Source organism: Arachis stenosperma, chromosome 5, assembly GCF_014773155.1.
Source record: "Arachis stenosperma cultivar V10309 chromosome 5, arast.V10309.gnm1.PFL2, whole genome shotgun sequence".
NCBI classification, from domain to species: Eukaryota; Viridiplantae; Streptophyta; class Magnoliopsida; order Fabales; family Fabaceae; genus Arachis; species Arachis stenosperma.
The window spans coordinates 18,376,285-18,401,519 of record NC_080381.1 but is presented as its reverse complement, the minus strand read 5'-3'; positions in this window follow the sequence as shown (position 1 = coordinate 18,401,519).

Here is a 25,235-nt window from a genome sequence, read left to right as displayed (position 1 = left end):
CTTTCCAATAGGAATATAAAATGCAGCAAGAATTTTTGAATTGACAAATGAACCAATAGAAGATGCACCTAATAGGCAGAAAAGCTTAAAAATAATCAATGCCATCATCTTAACTTCAACTAATGAAAAATAAACAATAAAACAAAATAGTAGCCATATCGTGGCGTTTCAAGTTTTTTGAGTTCATCAATTATTACAACAACATCATCAGTTACAAAGTATTCTTCTATATTTACTGTTGCTTTTTCATTCTAATCTACAAAATCAGGTGGTGGTGTTTACTTTTTCTTTTTATTTGAATACTCATATTCCTATAAAAGTCATATACACCTGAATGCTCAATTTCTTTGCACTCTTTACCTCAGTGCTGTCATAGTTTGAGTCATTGGGATCAAAAGTACCATTGTTATCTGTATCAAGCAATTCACTCCCAAGTATTTCTCCCTTGAGCACAACATGCACAATGATAGTATTAGCCTAAAAGGGTTATTCTTTTATTATTAAAATGATCCACTTGATAAAGTATATGAACAATTTAACTACTTAAAACATATAAGACATAATTATCATTCAAACTGTTTTGAAATATAATTTATCAAGTTTCCAACAACTCATTACATTATTAAAATATAGTGTACAATCTTATCCACTGATTAAAATAACAATAATTAACTTTTGATAATACATGTCTTTTTTATTTCACACAATTGGGTTGCTTTAATAGTTCAAATACTTGTTCTATAGGTATGATATGGAGTTTAACCCACTAAACAATGATCCTTTTAAAGTTTTCCCAAAAAGAATAGAAAATAGACCAAATGATACAAAGGGTTCAGTTCCTAAACCAACTGTTGTCGCGTTACCTGATCCCGATACATCAGAAAGCTATAATTAGATTCACAAAAAAATTTACTTGGAAGATGAAGAAATTATGATATTTACATCAATTACAATAACACCTCATTTGGAGCTCCTAAATACTCAGCATAGTTTCCAACCTCTGATGCATATTCTAAATCTCTAACCTAATAAATAAAGAGTATATTAATCACCAAAATTACTACTAAGAGTCAACCTGTTAAAAAAAATTATTTTACAGCCAAAATTAAAGCAAATTCATAGAAATTCTAAATTATAGTATTAGCATATATAACCTTTGCACCGAAGAGAAGCTTTAGAGAATTGAACAACTTCATTATCTATTTTCCTAAAACAATACTTCATTTTCTTGACAAATGAACAAAAAATTCTGCACAAAATGCATAATTATAATTGCTACTAAAAGCGTTTACCAAATGTTTACTATGATTCATATTATAACAAATAATTATAGTTACCTATATTTTCAATTATAACAAATAACTGTAGTTACCTATATTTCTTTAATTTATCAAATAATTCATATTTTATAGTAAATTTTCACTTTTAGTTTTTGTATGATTTAGATGGATAAAAATGAGTGAATAAGCTCTATTGAGTCATAATGTTCAAAAGAAACACACTGTTTTTACCAAGTCCCTAAATGAGTTCTCCAAGGCAATTTTAATGCTTTCAATGGCATCCTATAAAGCTTCGAATCTTGCCAAAAATGATTTCTCAAAAAACAAGTATATCTACCAGAGGGTCTATTTTTCTTCCGCCTTGACTGACTCTTTTTCCCATCTAAACTCAGCTTAGCTATTAAAATGTGTTTCCTTTTTCTTTACTCTGAAAAAGAAAAAAGAATTATTGAACTTTGTAAAATAAATATCAAATATAGACAAATCTAGTCCAGAAACATAATTTCTTTCATCTCTGCTCTGTGCTTTGTTCCTTGCTATTAACAGCAAAACATGAAACCTAATAATATAAATACACAGTTTAATAAAAATACATGTACATAAATACTGTTAAAAAATGCAAAGACTTAAAAGTTTAAAAAAATTACCATAATTTTAAAATGTAGAACTCTGTTTTCAAATAACTGCTCCTTGAGGCAAAAAATGAAAGCTGTCAGTTTAGAAAAAAATAAGGCTACAGCTGGTAAGAGGAAGAAGAGGAGGATTGGACATTGGTGATGAGCTCCTTATGGGGCTCTTTTATCTCATGAGTGCCAATGCTGACGACGAACCTTACGGGTTTTTCGGCGAGCTTCTGCTCCTTCTACAACTGATCAGTGGAGGCAAAGAAAGGCTTCATCTACGTCGTCATGCTCCCGTACCTGATTGGAAACCAAACAACACCCCGTCTGCCGCCACTAGCTACTCTGCCGTCATCAATTGTAGAATCCTTGATCACGGAAATCTTGTATCACTACAATCTTTCTTCGGCAAGTATATCGAATTGTCGTCAAGTAAAAACTCACAAAGAGTGATGTTGAATCCCACAGAGATTGATAGATTGAGCAACTTTAGTCAATTGGATATTCTAGTTAAACAAATCATTAATGGGTATTGAGTGTAGAAAAATAAATGACGGAATTGTAAATGAACTTGAAAGTAAATGACTGAATTAAAGAGTGGAAATGTAAATTGCATAAAGTAAAGGAAACTAAATAACTGAAAATTAAAGGGAATGGGGGTGATGAACAATAATCAAACAAAGTAAAAGAATGGATAGATAAGAATAGGGAAGATTATTGGGTTCAGGAGATATTGTATTCTCCGGATCAACATATTCTCATCTCTTCCTCAATCATGCAACTCATTGATCTCTTGGCAATCATGAGTGATTGAATCCCAATTCTTTGGCAATTCGATCTTTCTAAACTTGAACAGTTGTCAATTCCTTGATCTAATTGCTCATGAGAAGAGATGAATTATATGTCACTATATCCGACCAACCCCAAACCTAGTCAAGTATGAGAAAGATTCTCTAGCATGATTCCATAATTCCTCTTCTAAGGCTCAAATAGAATCCATGTATATTCAATCTCTTTCCCAAGATAATTGAATACTAGAATGAAGAACGAAAATCTTTCAAGCAAATCAAAAGAGAGATGAAGAGAAGAAGAAAATAAGAATTACTATCGATCCATCAAATTACAATAGAGCTCCTTTCTCCAATAGAGTGGGGTTTAGTGAATCATAGCTCTAAGAAAACTGAAAAGAAAATAAAAGTGCATAAATCTAAAATTAGACTAAGTACAAGCGAGTAAAGAAAATGTAAAGTGTAGAAAGTGCTCTAGTGTCTCTGGTGTATCCAGTGTATGTTTAAATTCAAAACTTCTTCTGTTTATAATACTTCCCCTAAGTCTTCACTTGATGTACTTCCTTTGGACTTTTGGACTTCTATTTACTGTTTAGTTGATTATTTTTTTGTTCTTCATGTTTTATTATAAGGTTTTTGTCTTTCTGATTTGCTAATTATTATTGAATTTGTTCTTGATTTTGTTTGTTTAGATAACGAAAAATGGAAGGAGGAAATAATCGCAATTCTCCACAAATTACCGAGGAGAATAGAACAATGGAAATTGAAGCTGAAAATTCTGCTGCTTCTGCTATTAATGCCGCCACAACTCCTGCTGAACCACAAGTTAATGAAGAAGATAAGGATACAAATATTGAGAATCCAGAAGCTGCTCGTAGGAGAAAGAAATCATATGTTTGGCAGCATTTTACTGAACTTCCGTTGACTAAGACAAAGGGACAACACCAAGCCAAATGTAATCATTGCCAAAAAAAATACGGTTGTCATCCTACTAAATATGGCACAATTTCTCTAAATAAGCACTTAAAGACTGCTCATAAGTGGATATTTACTAAAGTGGGAAAGAAGGGGACACTTCATGGTTATATGCCCAAAATTGAGGAAGAAGAGCGAGGATCTATGCAAAGCCTTTAAGGATTATAACTTGAAAGATTGTAAGAAGTCTGTAGCTGAGTTTGTTGTACTTGATGAAATGCTGTTAAAATTGTTGAGGAAATTGGGTTTTGCAAGATGTTAAATTGATTTGAGCCAAAATTTACGGTACAATCTAGGTTTACAGTCTCAAGAGATTACTTTCAATTTTATTTAGATGAGAAGAAAAAGCTAAAAGAATGGTTGGCAAAGTCATGTACTCAGATTTGTTTGACAACAGATTGCTGGATATCAAATAAAAATTATAATTATATGAGTTTGATTGCACATTTTGTTGATGAAAAATGGAAGTTACAAAAGAGAATTATAAATTTCTGTCAAATTGAGAACCACAAGGGTGATACGATAGGAAGAGAAATCGAGAAATACTTGAGAGAGTGGAGAATTGAAAAAGTTTTCACAATCATAGTAGATAATACAAGTTTAAATGATGGAGCTATTACTTATCTTCAAAGAAAATTAGGTGCAAGAGGTGGGTTGGTGTGTGGAGAAAAGTATATACATGTAAGATGTTGTGCACATGTTCTTAATTTGATAGTGAATAAAGGAGTTAAAGAGCAACAAACTTCAATTGAAAGCATTAGAAATACTGTCAGGTATGTTAGGTCCTCTCCTCAAAGGACTAAAAAATTTAAAGATTACATTGAGGCTGAGTTAATTGAATCTAAAAAGTCTTGTGTGCTTGGATGTTCTAACTAGGTGGAATTCTACCTATCTAATGTTGGAACATGCCGAGAAATTTGAAAAAGCTTTTGATAGATTTTTGATGATTGGATTTTTGACGGTTTAGAATTTTACTAATGAAATCTCGTTGTAAAGTATAGTTTCTAAACCAAACAATAATCCTTTCATACAAAAAGTTGTTTGTCACTAGTACAAACCCCTAAAATTTATAGACAAGAATTATAAATGGCAAAGGAAATAAACTAACAACTAACAAAGCTCTTGGCAAGATATGAGAATTAGAAGTCCTATCCTAGTTATCCTTTTCAATTGTGATGAGAATTGTGTATTGCTCCCACTTAGTTAACCTCTAACCATGGAGGAAAGTCAAGTGGATGAATCAATTTGATTCCTCAAGTCCTAATCAACTCCTAAAGGAATGACTAGCTTTAGAGATATTCAAATTAATTAGCAACATCTAATTATCAATCAACAAAGGAATCAGATAACTCAAGAGTCACTAATTACTCTACCTAGGCCAAGAGGAACAAAACCTACACTATATCTAGAAGAGACATTTCATCAAACACATAGAGTGCAATACAAGTAAACATTATTAAATGCAAGAATTAAAGGAATCTATAACTACAAAAACAAGAGATCAACAATAGGAAAACAATGAAGAACATTTATTATGAATTACCTCTTATTGAATTGAAAGAAAATGGAAGTAGCAATAGTGGATCTACAACAAAGTATAAGAACAATATAAAGGAAATTACAACAAAGGAGTAGAAGAATGATGAATGTAACAACAATGGATTAGGAAAGTAGAAGTAGAAGAGAGAATGAATCAAAACCTAGATCTAAGAACTAAACCTAATCCTGATTCTAGAGAGAAGTGAGAGCTTCTCTCTCTAAAACTCTAAACTAATCCTCAGTATATTCTATCTATGCTTTTTCTAATTGATAATGCCTTCCTTCCCCTTAATCCTTCATCCTTTTATTCCTTTCCCTTAGCAATTGGCGCCAAAAATGGGTTCAGAAACCCTCTCAAATCGCCAGGCACGTGTTGCATTAGTGAGGTCATGTGCCGTCATCGACGCATGCGCGCACGGTACGCGTGCGCGTCCCTGGCTTGTTTCGCAATGTGCGCGCGAGCGCCTTGTGCGCATGCGCGTGCATGACCTAGATCAATTCTTTGGCTTTTTTGTGCTTCTCTCCACTTGCATGCTTTCTTCCTTGCTCCCTTGATCCATGCCTAACCTATTTCATCCTGAGATTACTAGCAAACACATCAAGGCATCTTGTGGAATCAAAGAAGAACTAGAATTCATCAAAATAAGGCTTAAAAAGTATGTTTTTACACTTAGGCACAAATACGGGAGAGATAACAAAACCATGCTAATTCATAGGCTAAATGTGACAAAAGGTTATCAAAACACTCTGAATTCAATACAAGATAACCCCTCAAAATGGGGTTTATCAACCTCCCCACACTTAAACCTTAGCATGTCCTCATGCTAAAATAAGAAGGAACTAAGGGTTATGACATTCATTGAATGCAACTAAACTATATGAATCCTATCTAAATGCAATTATCTGAGCAAATGGAAATGCTTAGTTCAAACAAATCAATTCCCAAGAGAACATGTGTAAGCACAAGAGCTAGGCAATAGGAATCAAGTCCAAACCACAATTGTATTGAATTATCAAAAGGAGTTCAAACTTGCAAGAATATAGATAATATGGGTGAACACATGTGATTGAACTTTGAACCCTCACCGGATGTGTATCCGCTCTATTCACTCAAGTGTTTAAGGGTCAATCCACTCAATTCTCTTCTAATCATGTTTTCCAAAATTTGATTTTCTTCTAACAATCAACACCTATTCCATGCATGCATACATTCATCATGAGGTCTTTCATTTAGGTTGTAATGGGGTTAGGGTCAAGGTAGGATCATTTATGGTTAAGTGGACTAGGATTTGAATCTTTGATTAGCATAGACTTTCCCACCTAACCTATATAATGACCTATACAATTAAGTACTAATCTAACTATCCCTTCTTCACTTTTTCACATACTCATGCAATTTCTTTTTATTTCACTACACTTATGCATTGATTCTTATTGAGCTTCACTTTGGGGCATTTTGTCCCCTTTATTGCTCTTCTTTTTTTTTCTTTTTCTATATACATTATTTTCTTTTCTTTTCTTTTTCACTTTTATTTCTTTTTCTTTTCATTTTTTTCTTTTTCTTTCAAACTATACACGAGAACATCAATGCATAAGGTCTATACATTTACTCAATACATGAGTATGTTCCCAATTCCTAAACATGAAAGTGTACTACCCTTTTTATCCCATCCAATGTTCCCAAGCCTCACCAACTTTGAATAATAAACACTCTCACTAGCCTAGGTTAATCAAAGATCCAAACAAGGACTTTTCATTGGTTTTCCGCCTTGGGCTTGTAATGTGCTAAAATGAGAATAAATTGGTTAATCATAGGCTCAAATTGGCTCACAAAGGAATGTAAAAGGGTTGGCTGTAACACCCTACCATACAGAGTCTTATGCTTAAGTCATAATTCAGAGATGGTAAGGTATTACGACCTCTAAAATAAAAATTTAGTACGTATAGTAGTATGAATGATTGATTATAACTAGGAGCCTTTGTAGAAAAAGGGGTAAGCAAAAACCGCAACTTGAAAGCGCAACACTCCGATCGATAACGTAACGAACAAGGATAAACCAACGCGAGATTATATATATACAAGAGAGTGTCAAAAACAGGAATATCAAGGCTCAAAATCCGGCTGCGCATATGATAAAATAAGGAAAACCCCAAAGGAACCCAAAGGGACACAAATACATAAAACCTATTCTCCAAAATCTCCCATAGGAGGAGTCATCACAGTTTGTATTATTTAATGGAGATAAGAGTATCTAAGCAAGATATATAAACCAAAACATAGCCCCGAGAACAAAGGATCTTCGCAACATAGAAGTCTCCAGCATGCATCAGCGGGACACCTCACGTCCTGCATCTGAAAACCACAAAATCCGCATGGGTGAGAACCAGAGGTTCCCAGCATGATAACAGATTCCACATATATAATACATAATAATGGAGGAAAGCCGAAGGCAATCCTAGAACTTCCTCCAAATAATATCAAAGCTTATAAACAAGCTAAACCGTATAAGGGCATCTGACTAAAGATTCTTCAGTCTAACTAATACTTCCCTTTCCAATTCCTTCAAACCTCCCAACCACCAGCAGGATATAATGTAACAAACACAGTTATATCAGACAAAGAATATACAAATAGGAGCAGTTAAGACATTTAGACAATTAGCAAGTAATATGCAGTCAAATAGGCAATCTCAAACAATTCACATAGTATGCATATGATGAATGCCTGTCCCTAGTGGCTGATGATATCATCTGTCGGTTATAGAGCCAACCCGACAAGTCCCGGTAGCTAACCATTGGACTGTCCCTCTGTCATGCATCCCCAACTCGAGTTAAACTCATCATAAACTTGATCATAATCATGATCTATATCCATCACCCTCACTGGTGAATATTTACGGGGGCGAGCTCATCCGGGTCTTTCACAGTGCCCGGCCACACTTATGACATAGGGTCAGAAGAGTATCAAGTCTCAACCTGGAGCACGTGGTGGCTAGCCACTGCTACTACCCAGGGAAACTCGTAATTCCGATAGTGGAAGTGCAAATCACAATTATCAATAATTCAGCATAAACATGCATGAATTCTCATCCATGGATCAACATCCATATCAGCCATTCTGGCTCACGGTTAAATCCATAACCAGCCAATATTCATAGCATACACAGCTATTCCGGCTCACGGTTAAATCCATAACCAGCCAATATTCATAGCATACACAGCTATTCCGGCTCACGGTTAAATCCATAACCAGCAATTTCATTAACAATCATAGCCTTTCGGCCCATGGCATAACAAGCACTTCCACCACCATCCTCCGCATCTCACATAATCATCTTGATCCTCATTGATCATTCATATTTCCCTTGCTTCACTCGCAAGTTAACTCATTCACTAGCCCCTTTCTAATAGCTAGGCATGTCATAATGATTTAAGACATAAATGGTGAGATCGGAGGCTTAGAAGTATGAGATTTGGCTTTTAAAACTCAAAAATCAACTTTGGGATGAAAACAGGGCCACGCGTACGCGCACTCCACGCGCACGCGTGGATGGCCTCAAAAACTCACCGACGCGTAAGCGTCATGCACGCTAACGCGTGGATTCCAAACTTGCCCATCGACGCGCACGCGTCAACCACGCGTACGCGCTGGTATTCTCGTGCCCTAGGCACAACACCGGCACAGTTCTGGCCTAACTCTCTGGAAAATGGCTGGGCATTGGGTGCAGCACAATCGGCGCGCCCGCGCACATCACGCGCACGCGTGGATGGCACTTCTTGGAAGATCGGCGCGTACGCGCCAGGTGCGCCCACGCGCAAGGGGTCATTCTGCTAAAAAATTTTCTAAGTTAAAAGCTGCAGAATTCACAGATTTAAACCCCAATCTTCCAACGGACATAACTTCTTCGTTTTAAGTCGTTTTTCACCCGTTCTTCGAACGGCATGGACATCCCGGATCAAATTTCATTTTTAAACAGATTTGGTACAAAACGGAGATCCGTAGTCCAAGTTATGTCTCATCAAAGTATGCCCAAAAACCATATTTTCATACAAAACCACAATATGCCATTTTCAAAACAAACCATTTTCAACTCTTTTCAAAGTCAATCAAAACATGCCAATTTCATCCCTTTTCTTTGAAATCAATCAAAAATGTATCAAATTCAACATCAAGCCTCCTCAACTCACACATTGACACATTACCACAATTTACCAAAATCACTATCTCATCATTTTAGCTCACTTCACCCAAGTGGCTCAAACTCAAGCATATTGACATATCATATACTATTCCTCATGCCAATTTTCAACAACACCAATTCCAATTAACCATCATTATACATAATCAATATCATATTCACCATCAACATGGTTCAACCCACAATTCAACCATAACCACTCATCAAGCATATATCACAACATGCATACTTCTCATACATCATACCATTAAGGCATCAATAATCATCATCACATATATGACCACATCATATATCTCAATCATTCAACAACATCAACAATTCAATGCCTATCTTAGGGCCTCTAGCCTAAGTATTTCCTACCACATTACATATTAGATACGGGAAACCGAAACCATACCTTAGCTGATTTTCCCAAGCTCCACCGGAGCACTTCTAAACCACTTATCCTCAAGCTCACAAGGCCTCAACACCTCCAAGAGCAGATTTTTCACCACCAAACCCTTTCCAAGCTTTTCAAAGTCACCACTCAAGCTCCAATATCCACACATACACAACCTAAGCCACAACCATCATACCCATACACAACATCTCAAAACCCAAGCATCATAAAACAACAAAATACACTAGGGTTGAGAATCTTACCACACCCAAGGTCCAAGGAGATAAGATTAACCTTCTCCTTCAAGAGAGTTTGGTCCTATAACATCAAAGAACCCAAAATCTCAACATTTCACCCATGAAACTCGAAAATAAGGGCTGAGATTTCGAACAGCAACACGTGGCTTACCTCAAGATTGATTATATGGGTTTTGTAGAGCTCTCCGCGGTGAACGCTTGGCCGCAAACGGAGCGGCAATCGGAGCTCTAGATCAAAAGTTATGGTGATTTGAAGATCAACCAAGGGAGAGAACTTGAGAGAGTGTTCTTCCTCCCTTTCTTTCTAATTTCAGCTTGTGTGTGTAACAAATGAGGAGAGAGAGTGCTGAAAACTAGGGTTTTGGTTAAGTTATGTTGGGCCAAGGGCCCACTTTGGGTCCAATTGGCCCGGTTTGACCCGTTCGGTCCAATCTTGGTCCGAATTCTATAAAATTGGTACCAAAATTCTCGTCTCAGTCTCCTCTATCACATTTAGCCATAAAAATCACATTTTAGGCTTTCTAGAATAAATTCTCATTTATGGGTTAATTAGCCGTTAATTAACCGAGTTTTACATTCTACCCACCTAATTGGGAATTTTGCCCACAAAATTCAAATGCAATTACCTGAGAATAAATGCGGATAATCCGTTCGCATCTCCGACTCAAGTTCCCAAGTGTGTTCCTCAACACCGCCTCGACTCCAAGCCACTTTCACTAAAGAAACTTCTTTTCCACGCAACCGTTTGATACTAGTATCATCAATTCTGACCGGAGCCACTGGAAGCGTCAGATCTTCCCTTAACTGAACCGACTCAGGTTCTAACACATGGCTAGCATCAGGAGTGTACTTCCGAAGCTGCGACACGTGAAACACGTCGTGCAGGTTTGAAAGATGAGGTGGTAGAGCCATCCGATACGCCACCGGTCCAATCCTCTCCAGGATTTGAAATGGACCAATGTATCGAGGATTCAACTTCTTTGCTTTAATCGCCCTACCTACTCCCGTGGTCGGAGTAACCTTAAGGAAAACATGGTCTCCTTCCTCAAATTCTAAGGGCTTCCGCCTCTGATCGGCGTAACTCTTTTGACGACTCTGCGCCGTAAGCATCCTATCACGGATTTTCTTGACTTGTTCAGTAGTCTCAGCTATCATTTCTGGCCCCAACAAGCTTTTCTCTCCAGCTTCATACCAACATAGCGGAGATTGACATTTTCTCCCATACAAGGCCTCATACGGAGCCATTCCGATGCTCGCATGATAACTATTATTGTATGCAAACTCCACTAATGGCATATACCGATCCCAACTCGCCGGTTGGTCCAAAACACAAGCTCTCAACATATCCTCTAGTGTTTGGATCGTCCTTTCAGATTGACCATCTGTTTGAGGGTGGTAAGCCGTGCTCAAGCTTAATCGGGTTCCAAAAGCCTTCTGAAATGCACCCCAAAACCTTGAAGTGAAACGAGGATCTCGATCAGAGATTATAGTAGCAGGTACACCATGAAGTCTCACAATCTCCTTTATGTATAACCGTGCTAGCTCCTCAAGGGTGTAAGTCATACGAATGGGCAAAAAGTGAGCTGACTTTGTCAGTCGGTCCACAATCACCCAGATAGCATCAAAACCAGCCCTAGTCCTTGGCAATCCTGACACAAAGTCCATTGCAATACTTTCCCACTTCCATTGTGGAATCTCTAAAGGTTGCAACATACCGGCAGGCTTTTGATGTTCAATCTTTACTTTTTGACAAGTTAAGCACTTTGAAACATATTCCGCCACATCATTCTTCATACCCGGCCACCAAAACATCACCTTTAAACCATGGTACATCTTAGTACTTCCCGGGTGAATGGAGAATCCGCTTTTGTGTGCCTCCTTTAAAATATCTTGCCTCAAAGTGCCAATATCCGGCACAATGATCCTACCCTTGAATCTCCATAACCCATCTTTTTCTTCTGACACTCTCCACTGTTTTCCTTGCTCAATGGCCGGTAACACCTTCCATAAGGCATCATCATTCTGATGAGCCTTTAGGAGTTCGGACTTAAAGTCACTTGAGATTTCTAATCGGCTCAAACACAAGGTTCCAGATACTTCTTGAGTACCAATTTTCAGACTCTCGAATCCCTTGAGCAACTTCTCCTCTTGGAGCATCATCCAAGCTGCACATAATGACTTCCGACTTAATGCATCCGCCACTACATTCGCCTTTCCCGGATGGTAATGCAATTCAAAGTCGTAGTCCTTCAACAATTCCATCCACCTTCTCTGCCTCATATTAAGCTCTTTCTGATCAAATAGGTACTTCAAGCTCTTATGATCAGAGAAAACTTGGAACTTAACCCCATAGAGATAATGCCTCCACACCTTCAAGGCAAACACAACCGCAGCGAGTTCCAAATCGTGTGTAGGATAATTAACTTCATGAGGTCTCAACTGTCGTGAGGCATACGCCACCACATTACGATGCTGCATCAGCACGCACCCTAAACCCTTTAATGAGGCATCACAATACACCTCAAATGGCTCATTCGGCTCGGGTAACACTAACACAGGTGCAGTAGTCAACTTTTTCTTCAATGTCTGAAAGCTCTCCTCGCACTCAGGAGTCCAAACAAACGGAGTGTCTTTGCGGGTTAACTTTGTCATTGGTAACGCTATCTGTGAAAAGCCCTTGATAAACCTTCTGTAATAGCCAGCTAAACCCAGAAAACTCCTTATCTCTGTTATGGTGGTTGGTTGTTTCCAATCCATCACCGCCTCCACCTTAGTTGGATCTACTGCTATTCCCTTCTTACTCACCACATGGCCCAAAAACTTCACCTCACTCTTCCAAAACTCACACTTAGACAGTTTTGCATAAAGTTTCTTCTCCTTTAGAATCTGCAACACGGTCCTCAAGTGTTCCGCATGCTCTTCTTCAGTCTTGGAATAAATCAGTATGTCATCAATGAAGACAACAACGAATTTATCCAGAAACGGACGGAAGACTCTATTCATGTAATCCATGAATACCGCAGGGGCGTTCGTCAACCCAAAAGACATTACGGTGTACTCGTAATGACCATAACGAGTTCTGAAAGCGGTCTTAGGGATATCCTCACCCCTCACCCTTATCTGGTGATAACCGGATCGCAAATCAATCTTAGAGAAAACTCCAGCTCCTTGTAACTGATCCATGAGATCATCAATTCTCGGCAATGGGTACTTATTCTTTATTGTAACCTTGTTCAGCTGCCTGTAATCCACACAGAGCCGCATACTCCCATCCTTCTTCTTCACCAGTAACACTGGAGCACCCCACGGAGAGACACTTGGTCGTATGAAATTCTTTCCCAATAAATCCTCTAACTGAGACTTTAGCTCGTTCATCTCTAACGGTGACATCCTATAAGGAGCACTTGAGATTGGTCCCGCCCCGGGCACCAACTCAATTGCAAACTCAACCTCTCGGTTAGGTGGAAACTCATCAATATCATCGGAAAACACTTCCGGAAACTCACATACAACCGGAATCTGTTCCAACCTTTGATCATCACCCGAAACACCCGCGGTTAGCAACATGATACCCTGACATTCGATTCCAGAACAGTTCACCATCATCGAATTCAAGTAATAATTATTCACCACGATCGGCCCTTCTGTATCTTCCGGCATAAAGTACACCGATTTTGTAGAACAATCAAGCAGAACATGGTTCTTAGATAACCAGTCCAATCCCAAGATAAGATCAAGACCGACCATCGGTAAGCAGATTAAATTATGAACAAAATCACGCTGCTTGAACCTAAAGGAAACTTCCGGGCATCCTAGCCTAGTTACCATGGCTTCATGGGTAGCATTGTACACTCTTAGATCATAACCTAAAGTTACAATCTTCAGTCCTAACTCATGGGCTTGCTCAAATGCAATGAATGAATGTGATGCTCCCGAATCAAATAAAGCATTTAAGGTTTGACCAGCTATTTCACAGTTACCTCGAATGAGTGTCTCAGATCCCTCAGCTCCTACAGCTGAAGTGGTGAACACCCGACCAGTCTGTTGTGCTTTTCCAGCACCTTGTTTCTGCTTCTCAGGACAATTTACGGCTTTATGCCCCGCCTTTCCACAAGTGTAGCACAAACCCCATCCGGCCTTGCATGGTGCTCCCGGATGGTGACTCCCACATCTAGTACAAGCTTGATCATTTTGAGGCTGCTTCCCAAACACTTTTCCTTGGGAATTATTGTTGTTGGGCCTCCTGAAAGAGCCTCCCCGCTTGAAAGATGGGCCTCTAGGTGCAAAGCTCTTCCCTCGGTTCTGTGGGAATGAACCTTTGTGACTCCCTTTCTCAGCGGTTGCCCTTTTCACACACTCCTCAGCAACCCTACACTTGTTCACTAATTCGGAGAAAGTCCTAATCTCCATTGGTCCCACTGAACTGAAGATATCACTCCAGAGTCCTCCTTCATACTTAACACACTTCCATTCTTCATATTCCACCGGAGTCCCTTGGCACATACGAGAGAACCTGAACAGCTCCTCAAACTTGTCAGTATACTCTGATATGGACATAGTACCCTGTTTCAGCTGTAACAATTCAAGTTCCTTAGCCGTCCTAGCAGAAGTCGGAAAGTACTTCTTATAGAACTCTTCTTGAAAGACATTCCAGGTGATATAGTCATCACCCTGCTGCAGAAGACGTCGGATGCCTTGCCACCAATGCGACGCCTCACCGGTGAGCATATAAGTGGCAAACTCGACACGCTGTCCTTCAGGTACCACTTGTGCTTGTAATGCTCGCTCTATAGCCTGAAACCATGTATCAGCCTCAGTCGGACTAGTAGTTCCCTTGAACTTAGGTGGATTAACCTTCAAAAAGTTTGCCAGTGTCATCGGGCCCTGAACTCCACCTTCATCATTACCATGGTTGTTCATCTGTTGACTAAGAGCCTCAGCAGTGGCTTGCATAGCAGCAGCCATGTTCTCCAACGCAGCCATAAAGTTCACCGGGTTATTAGGGTTATTCTCCGGTGCACGAGCATTCGTACGACCTCTCGCACTACCTCTACCGCGTCCACGAGGCGCCATCTGGTTCCTATACATACCAAACAATCGATATTAAGTTGATCAGTCTCAATATCGGAAGTCTAGTACTTCAAAGTCCCAAATGCATGCTCATGAACGTTTATGCCAACTATATCAAGCAGATATACTAATAGCACATAACACACACACAGAGAATGCACAGAAGCATAATCAGTCCATCCCTCAGGCTCTACAGGAACGAACTGCTCTGATACCATAATGTAACACCCTACCATACAGAGTCTTATGCTTAAGTCATAATTCAGAGATGGTAAGGTATTACGACCTCTAAAATAAAAATTTAGTACGTATAGTAGTATGAATGATTGATTATAACTAGGAGCCTTTGTAGAAAAAGGGGTAAGCAAAAACCGCAACTTGAAAGCGCAACACTCCGATCGATAACGTAACGAACAAGGATAAACCAACGCGAGATTATATATATACAAGAGAGTGTCAAAAACAGGAATATCAAGGCTCAAAATCCGGCTGCGAAGATAACCGGTCCGAGCACAACAATATATACATATGATAAAATAAGGAAAACCCCAAAGGAACCCAAAGGGACACAAATACATAAAACCTATTCTCCAAAATCTCTCATAGGAGGAGTCATCACAGTTTGTATTATTTAATGGAGATAAGAGTATCTAAGCAAGATATATAAACCAAAACATAGCCCCGAGAACAAAGGATCTTCGCAACATAGAAGTCTCCAGCATGCATCAGCGGGACACCTCACGTCCTGCATTTGAAAACCACAAAATCCGCATGGGTGAGAACCAGAGGTTCCCAGCATGGTAACAGATTCCACATATATAATACATAATAATGGAGGAAAGCCGAAGGCAATCCTAGAACTTCCTCCAAATAATATCAAAGCTTATAAACAAGCTAAACCGTATAAGGGCATCTGACTAAAGATTCTTCAGTCTAACTAATACTTCCCTTTCCAATTCCTTCAAACCTCCCAACCACCAGCAGGATATAATGTAACAAACACAGTTATATCAGACAAAGAATATACAAATAGGAGCAGTTAAGACATTTAGACAATTAGCAAGTAATATGCAGTCAAATAGGCAATCTCAAACAATTCACATAGTATGCATATGATGAATGCCTGTCCCTAGTGGCTGATGATATCATCTGTCGGTTATAGAGCCAACCCGACAAGTCCCGGTAGCTAACCATTGGACTGTCCCTCTGTCATGCATCCCCAACTCGAGTTAAACTCATCATAAACTTGATCATAATCATGATCTATATCCATCACCCTCACTGGTGAATATTTACGGGGGCGAGCTCATCCGGGTCTTTCACAGTGCCCGGCCACACTTATGACATAGGGTCAGAAGAGTATCAAGTCTCAACCTGGAGCACGTGGTGGCTAGCCACTGCTACTACCCAGGGAAACTCGTAATTTCGATAGTGGAAGTGCAAATCACAATTATCAATAATTCAGCATAAACATGCATGAATTCTCATCCATGGATCAACATCCATATCAGCCATTCCGGCTCACGGTTAAATCCATAACCAGCCAATATTCATAGCATACACAGCTATTCCGGCTCACGGTTAAATCCATAACCAGCCATTTCATTAACAATCATATCCTTTCGGCCCATGGCATAACAAGCACTTCCACCACCATCCTCCGCATCTCACATAATCATCTTGATCCTCATTGATCATTCATATTTCCCTTGCTTCACTCGCAAGTTAACTCATTCACTAGCCCCTTTCTAATAGCTAGGCATGTCATAATGATTTAAGACATAAATGGTGAGATCGGAGGCTTAGAAGTATGAGATTTGGCTTTTAAAACTCAAAAATCAACTTTGGGATGAAAACAGGGCCACGCGTACGCGCACTCCACGCGCACGCGTGGATGGCCTCAAAAACTCACCGACGCGTAAGCGTCATGCACGCTAACGCGTGGATTCCAAACTTGCCCATCGACGCGCACGCGTCAACCACGCGTACGCGCGGGTATTCTCGTGCCCTAGGCACAACACCGGCACAGTTCTGGCCTAACTCTCTGGAAAATGGCTGGGCATTGGGTGCAGCACAATCGGCGCGCCCGCGCACATCACGCGCACGCGTGGATGGCACTTCTTGGAAGATCGGCGCGTACGCGCCAGGTGCGCCCACGCGCAAGGGGTCATTCTGCTAAAAAATTTTCTAAGTTAAAAGCTGCAGAATTCACAGATTTAAACCCCAATCTTCCAACGGACATAACTTCCTCGTTTTAAGTCGTTTTTCACCCGTTCTTCGAACGGCATGGACATCCCGGATCAAATTTCATTTTTAAACAGATTTGGTACAAAACGGAGATCCGTAGTCCAAGTTATGTCTCATCAAAGTATGCCCAAAAACCATATTTTCATACAAAACCACAATATGCCATTTTCAAAACAAACCATTTTCAACTCTTTTCAAAGTCAATCAAAACATGCCAATTTCATCCCTTTTCTTTGAAATCAATCAAAAATGTATCAAATTCAACATCAAGTCTCCTCAACTCACACATTGACACATTACCACAATTTACCAAAATCACTATCTCATCATTTTAGCCCACTTCACCCAAGTGGCTCAAACTCAAGCATATTGACATATCATATACTATTCCTCATGCCAATTTTCAACAACACCAATTCCAATTAACCATCATTATACATAATCAATATCATATTCACCATCAACATGGTTCAACCCACAATTCAACCATAACCACTCATCAAGCATATATCACAACATGCATACTTCTCATACATCATACCATTAAGGCATCAATAATCATCATCACATATATGACCACATCATATATCTCAATCATTCAACAACATCAACAATTCAATGCCTATCTTAGGGCCTCTAGCCTAAGTATTTCCTACCACATTATATATTAGATACGGGAAACCGAAACCATACCTTAGCCGATTTTCCCAAGCTCCACCGAAGCACTTCTAAACCACTTATCCTCAAGCTCACAAGGCCTCAACACCTCCAAGAGCAGATTTTTCACCACCAAACCCTTTCCAAGCTTTTCAAAGTCACCACTCAAGCTCCAATATCCACACATACACAACCTAAGCCACAACCATCATACCCATACACAACATCTCAAAACCCAAGCATCATAAAACAACAAAATACACTAGGGTTGAGAATCTTACCACACCCAAGGTCCAAGGAGACAAGATTAACCTTCTCCTTCAAGAGAGTTTGGTCCTATAACATCAAAGAACCCAAAATCTCAACATTTCACCCATGAAACTCGAAAATAAGGGCTGAGATTTCGAACAACAACACGTGGCTTACCTCAAGATTGATTATATGGGTTTTGTAGAGCTCTCCGCGGTGAACGCGTGGCCGCAAACGGAGCGGCAATCGGAGCTCTAGATCAAAAGTTATGGTGATTTGAAGATCAACCAAGGGAGAGAACTTGAGAGAGTGTTCTTCCTCCCTTTCTTTCTAATTTCAGCTTGTGTGTGTAACAAATGAGGAGAGAGAGTGCTGAAAACTAGGGTTTTGGTTAAGTTATGTTGGGCCAAGGGCCCACTTTGGGTCCAATTGGCCCGGTTTGACCCGTTCGGTCCAATCTTGGTCCGAATTCTATAAAATTGGTACCAAAATTCTCATCTCAGTCTCCTCTATCACATTTAGCCATAAAAATCACATTTTAGGCTTTCTAGAATAAATTCTCATTTATGGGTTAATTAACCGTTAATTAACCGGGTTTTACATTGGCCATTTGGATAAGTGAGCTAATGAAGTGATGACCTCAATCATATAAATGCATAAATACAATAGATAAGTGGACATATAGAATCAAGCAAATCAAGGATCATAATCATAGAAAGAGAACAATTTCACACAAGAATGGAAGATAAATGGTCATAAAATGTAACCACATCAATAGGCTCAAGTCTCACAAGCTTGTGTTCTCAATTCAATACATGATTCACAAAGTATGAAATTCAAGCAAGTTTCAACAAAAATTTTCTTTCAATCAATTGGGTTAATGCCTTATATTTAAACTTCTTGAAAAATCTCAATGTTTGACTAAGCATCGTTGTGATTGAAAGATCAAAAAATTTCCTTAGTTTACCCTTTCCTTTTTCACTCAAAACCAAATTTCTTATGCGAAAAGGGTGACACTAAGTTGCAATTCAAAGTATGATTTCTAATCACAACCACAAACTAAAAGGAAGATAAGCAAGAAGAATGCATAGAGAAAAATCCAACTAAAAGTATGAAATCTAAAAATATCCAAAAGCATTAAGATATCTAAAATCTAAAATAAGCAATAAAAGTATCCAAAGTAAACTAAAAATGCATCCAAATATATACAAAAGATGTGCGAACTAAGATAACTGGAAGAGTAGCCGAAAAGTTCACCGGTCCCCAAGTAATGCTACCGGTGCCCTCCCCACACTTAAGACCAAGCATCGTCCTCGATGCTAAATCGGAGGATCAGTGGGAGGTACAACGATAGGCTCTGGCTCTGGCTGCGGCTGTGGGACCGGCTCCTCATGAGTCTGTGGTGGCTCTGTAGTGTCCGGAGCAACTGGAGGGGAATCCTGCTGAATCGGTGCCTCCGCATCCTCCTCCTGATGATCCTGCTCATCGGAGGCCGGAGAGTCTGGAAGCGGAGGTAACTCAGCACCCAGAGAAATGAGCGCCTGGTCCATCCGATCAAGTCGGCGTCTGACATGGCGCCTTTCGCGCTCTAAAAACCGAAACAAGCGCTGGACCAGTATGTAAGTAGGCTCAGGTGCCGCAGGAGGAGCTGTAGATGAAGATGGAGCTACTGTAGTGGAAGAGGATGGGGCTGCTGTAAGGGGCTGATGGTGAAGGTGTCCCCACTAGTGCTCTAGCCCTAGAACGGCGTATAGCTGGCGGCCTCTCGTGTACCCAACCACCCCAAGGAATGGTAATCTCTCTGTCATCCGCCTCAGCTGGTGGTGGTAACACGTCATCATCGTGGCTAGGAACATTCGCCAGTGATGCCATGCTGGTAATCAGGACAGGAAAAGGCAGGAGGCCACGAATATGGGCTCGCCACATGCTCTGTCGGATCAATCGGGGAAAATAAACTTCCTTTCCCTCCATAACACAGCCAATCAAGAGTAGCATCTCCATAGGGATCTCAGAAAAGTGATTGGTGGGCAGGACGTAGTGAGCAAAGATCATCTGCCTAGTCTTGGCCTCCTTGTTCAAGTGTGCAAAGAGCATCCCTTTGGGCTTTGTGTTGCCCGAGTCCATGACCCAAGTGGCATCTGGTAACCCAATCACGCGCCTCAGCGCCTCATAGTCAAAGTTCATGGTATGGATAGCTATCTCTGCCTGCTGATGGGCATACATGTCATCAGTAATGTGCCGACACTGTAATGCCTCCTCTATCGCAGTCACAGTGATCATAACCTCTCTACCCCTCACCTGAACTGAATCCAAAGTCGGACGGAAGAAGTTGCAGTAGAATTCCTTCACCCAAGATATATTGATATCCCCCAAATCTCTGTCAACGAAATCGATACCCAACTCAAGGATCCGGGTAGTAATGGACCGTCGGACATCATTGGGTAGGAACAATTTCTTCTCAGTGTTCAGCTTTGTTGTTCGATATTTGGAAAATCGAAGCTCACAGTAGAGATTGGGAAACTTAGTCGGATCGGTAGAAGGTAACTGCTGATTTTCTTTTTCTTCGTCATTTAAAGGATTCTTAGCATAATGCTTGTAGATGGAGGGAATGGAGAGGGTAGAGTGTTTTCTCTTCTTGGAAGAGGTGGCAGTGGCTATAGCCTTTCCTTTATCCGACATCCTGAAAAATGTGATAGAATATAAGCAATAAAACACTTAGCATGTAACAAAGAAGGCATGTTCAGGATACAATTGGCTAACAACAATCATGAAGTTGCAATGAATATGCAAAAGTGAACAAGTAAACCACGGATGCAGGCTTCATTAAAGTCAACAACTCATACTTGTTAAGCATAAAATCATCACACTTTAGAAAGAATGGTTAAAGAGGGTTAAAGGTGAGTGAATGTCAAATGGTTAAAGACATTACTAAGTTAGAAAAGTGGATTAGTTGGCATGATGATATTTTTGCTTAAAGACCAGAGAAGTGGCGGTTCATATCCACAATGATTGATGCAAATCCGGGAAGTTTAAAAGGAAGCGGAAATTGGCCCAAAATTGAAAGAAAGAACAAGATGAAACTAATTTTCTGGAAAATCGGGCAGCATTCCGGCTTAAAATTGGACGTTCCCGGATAGTGAACTAACACAAATAGCATGATCACAACATCAATCAAGTACAGCAGCAGTGGTTTAGCATGCAGGCAACACAATTCGCACAAAATAGCATACACACCCAAGGAAACAGACAGCAAATATGCACGTACGGAGCACTTATCAGGCCTAGAATCCTCTATCCAGCCCTAGCTACCTAACAGCAGATATCTCTATCTAACCTAACATGCAACATTTGAATTTAAACTAACTAACAGACAATTACAGTAACTACAGAAATGAACAATTAAAAGAAGAAAAAAAAAAAACAGAAAAACAAACAGAAATGGAGTAGGACCTGGGAGCTGGTAGGAATGGGAAGGGAAACTAGGATAGGGGCAGGGGCAACAGGGGCAGGGAAGTAGCGCCGCCGTGGGTGGTGGCGGTGAGGGCGGCCGGCTGTGGTGATGAGAAACTGAGGAAGGAAGGTCGGCGATGGTGAAAGAGGAGAGTGATAGGCGAGTGGGAGATGGAGGAAGAGAGAGTCGCCGGCGGTGATGATGGAGTGGCGGCGGAGATGGTGGTTTCGGTGGTTGGGTGTTTGACCGAAGGGAGGAGGAGAGAGTGAGTGGAGGAGAGAGGGAGAGCGAGAGGGGTCGATGGTGAGAGAAGGGCCGGCCGGGTGGTGGTAGTGGCCGGCGGGGGTTGCTGAACGGAGGCTGAGGGAGATTGAAGATGGTGGGGGGAAAGAAGAAGAGAAGTGCGCGACTGCGCAGCGCTCGTCGCGTGCTAGGGTTATCTAATTTTTGAATCGACGCGCGCGCGCACCTTGCGCGTCCGCGTACTTTGATGGAAATTTGGGACCCACGCGGGCGTGTACAACGCGCTTAAGCGTGGATGATCAAAATAGGCAAGGACGCGTGCGCGTACCATGCGCGCACGCGTGCTTGGAGTTGGGCTAGGGGCTTAGAGTTGGCCCAAGTCAGGCCTAACTCTCTGGAAAATGGCCTGGAGGTTGCGCTACTAGACCTGCGCGCACGCGGCATGTACGCGTCCGCGTATAGTTGGCAGTTTACCATAAGGCGCGCAAGCGCGATGTGTGCGCTCGCGTTCTTTTCTTCTCTTGGCGTATGGACGCGCACGCGGCATGTACGCGTCCGCGCGAGTTGAGTTGGGCCAGGGGCTTAAGGATGGCCCAGAGCTGGCTCAACTCTCTGGGGCTTGGCTCAAAAACTTGCAGCGGCAAATCGACACGGACGCGGCAGGTGCGCGTCCGCGCGAGCTTCCATGTTCGCATAATCGGCGCGCACGCACGTAGTGTGCATCCGCGTGGGTCGCATTGGGCTCAGAGCATGATGCTTGCCCAAGAGAGGCCCAACTCTCGGGTACGTGGGCGATGATGTATCAACTACGGGACGCGTGCGCGTACATGGTGCGCGCGCGTCCACCCCCCTTTTTTTTTTCAGAAAAATTTTGCTGGGTGCTCCCCATACTGTTCACAACTCTTTATTCAATCAACCATCATAAAATTCACAAAAAATGCAATTTGATATTATTCATCTACTACTAAACACAACATACATGTGACTAAGCTAACAATTAAGTTGTACAAACAAATTTGTATGAAACATCTACCTGCAATGGCAACTCAAATCACTTATTAAGCAAATTTAAAAGAGAGTGGAAAGAGTTTACCACGGTGGGGTGTCTCCCACCTAGCACTTTTAGTTTAAGTCCTTAAGTTGGACATTTTGAGATGCTTGTTGTCATGGTGGTTTATGTTTGTGCTCATCCTTGAATCTCCAAGGATCCATGCTTCTCAATTGGTTGACAGAATTTCCAACCGTCTTCATCAAGCTTGGGCAAAGTTCTACCCAAGATATGAGTCCCCATAGTTGGTCTTCACAAAATGAGCCGGGATCCCATATCTTATCTTCACACCCGTCCGTTAGTTGAGTTTCATGATATTTCCGTACGGGTGGTTGACATAAGAGTGATTGACACATAGAATTCTCTTTATTCCACCAATGCTTCCTTCTAGACCCATATACGGTGATTTCCGTTCCATCTTCATTCCTATACCTTAGAGTCTTGGCTTTTATGATTTTTATACCGAATTTTCATCCACTACACAACTCTCTCTTATTCCTAACTCCACAAAGAGCTCTAAGTTGACCATCATTTTCAATTAAACCATATTCACGTGAGAAAGTGAAGCTTAGGGATAAGAGTTTTGCCCACTTGAATGTTGTGATGGATGGTGCTTTGGGAAGGGAGACCTCCCCACACTTAGACAATGCAAGGTCTACTTCTTTAGGCTCTTCTTTGGTTGCTTCCACCTCTTCGCAAGCTTCTTCAATTCCAACCTTTTCCCTCTTATCACATGGCTTGGTGTTGTCTTCAAGAACTTCATCTTGCCCAATGGGAGGTGATTCAATTTTGAATAGGAATTCATTGATGAATGAATCCATCTCTTAATCAACCTCTTCATATTCTTCAATTTCAATATACACCATGCCATTTCCGTCTTCCTTGGGAGGTTGTGCACACTCTTTTATACTTTTAGCTTCATGTCCAATGGGAGAGGATTCCATTGTAGAGAGAAATTCGTCCATGATTGAATCCATTTCTTGATAAGCCTATTCCAAATCTCCAACGACGGTATGCCTTGGAGGTTGCGCACCCTCCTCAACATCAATATCAAGCTTTTTGGAAGAGTGCTCCATGATGCTACATTCCCATGGACTTTCAACATCTCCTAAATCTTCAACCACTTCTTCCTTTTCTTCAATGATCATAGGCTCCTCCAATTGTTCCAACACAAAATTTGATTCTCCCTTCTTTTCCACCGAATTTTCCAATTTCTCCTTCATGCTTTGCTCTTCTTTTGACTTTTCACATGTGGTCACGGAAGTACCTTGAGTGTTAAAACATTGGTAGGCTAAGGTAGACACTACCTTGGTCAAGTTGGTCACAAACTCAAGTGTATCCCGCTTCATGGCTTCTTGTCCTTGAAGTAACAAAGTGAGAGAATCGTCTATTGGGGCTTGGGGTGGGTAGGAAGGTTCATCATTTTTGAGAGAGGGTTCATAATAGGAAGGTGGTTCTTCTTGGTAAGGTTGTGGAGATTGTGTGTATTGAGGTGGTTCTTGGGAGTAATCTTGATAGGGTTGTGGTGGTTCTAAGGGTTCTTGCTCATAATGGTCATAAAAATATGGTATGGATGATTGGTCACATGGTGGATATGGATCATAGGAAGGTGCTTGGTATAAAAAGGCTTGTGAGAATGGTTGGGGTTCATGTTGAGGATGAGATTCATAGGCATATGATGGTGGTTGTTGAGTGTCACAAAAAGAGTCATCATAGCCGTTAAATTGACATGCATTAGGATGGAAATTATACCTATAAGTATCCGGAGGTTGTTGCCAATAGGAGTGATCAATTCCTTGAGGCTCCTCCCATCTTTGTTGGTTCCATCCATGGTACATGTTGCCATTAAAGTCCATATTTCCTACAACACAATTAAAGCCAAACTCATAGCTAAAGTGAGAATTCATTATGGAGAAACAAAATAAAACTAACAAAATCTAGTAAACAAGCAAAAGACAAGCTATTTACAATATTCACATATGTACAATAACCAATAACATAACACCATTGCAAATCCCCGGCAACGGCGCCATTTTGATGATTGGATTTTTGACGGTTTAGAATTTCACTAATGAAATCTCGTTGTAAAGTATAGTTTCTAAACCAAACAATAATCCTTTCATACAAAAAGTTGTTTGTCACTAGTACAAACCCCTAAAATTTATAAACCGAAGTATTTAAACCTCGGGTCGTTCTCCCTAGGATTTACAATAAAGTGTTTTGTTATTGGTTG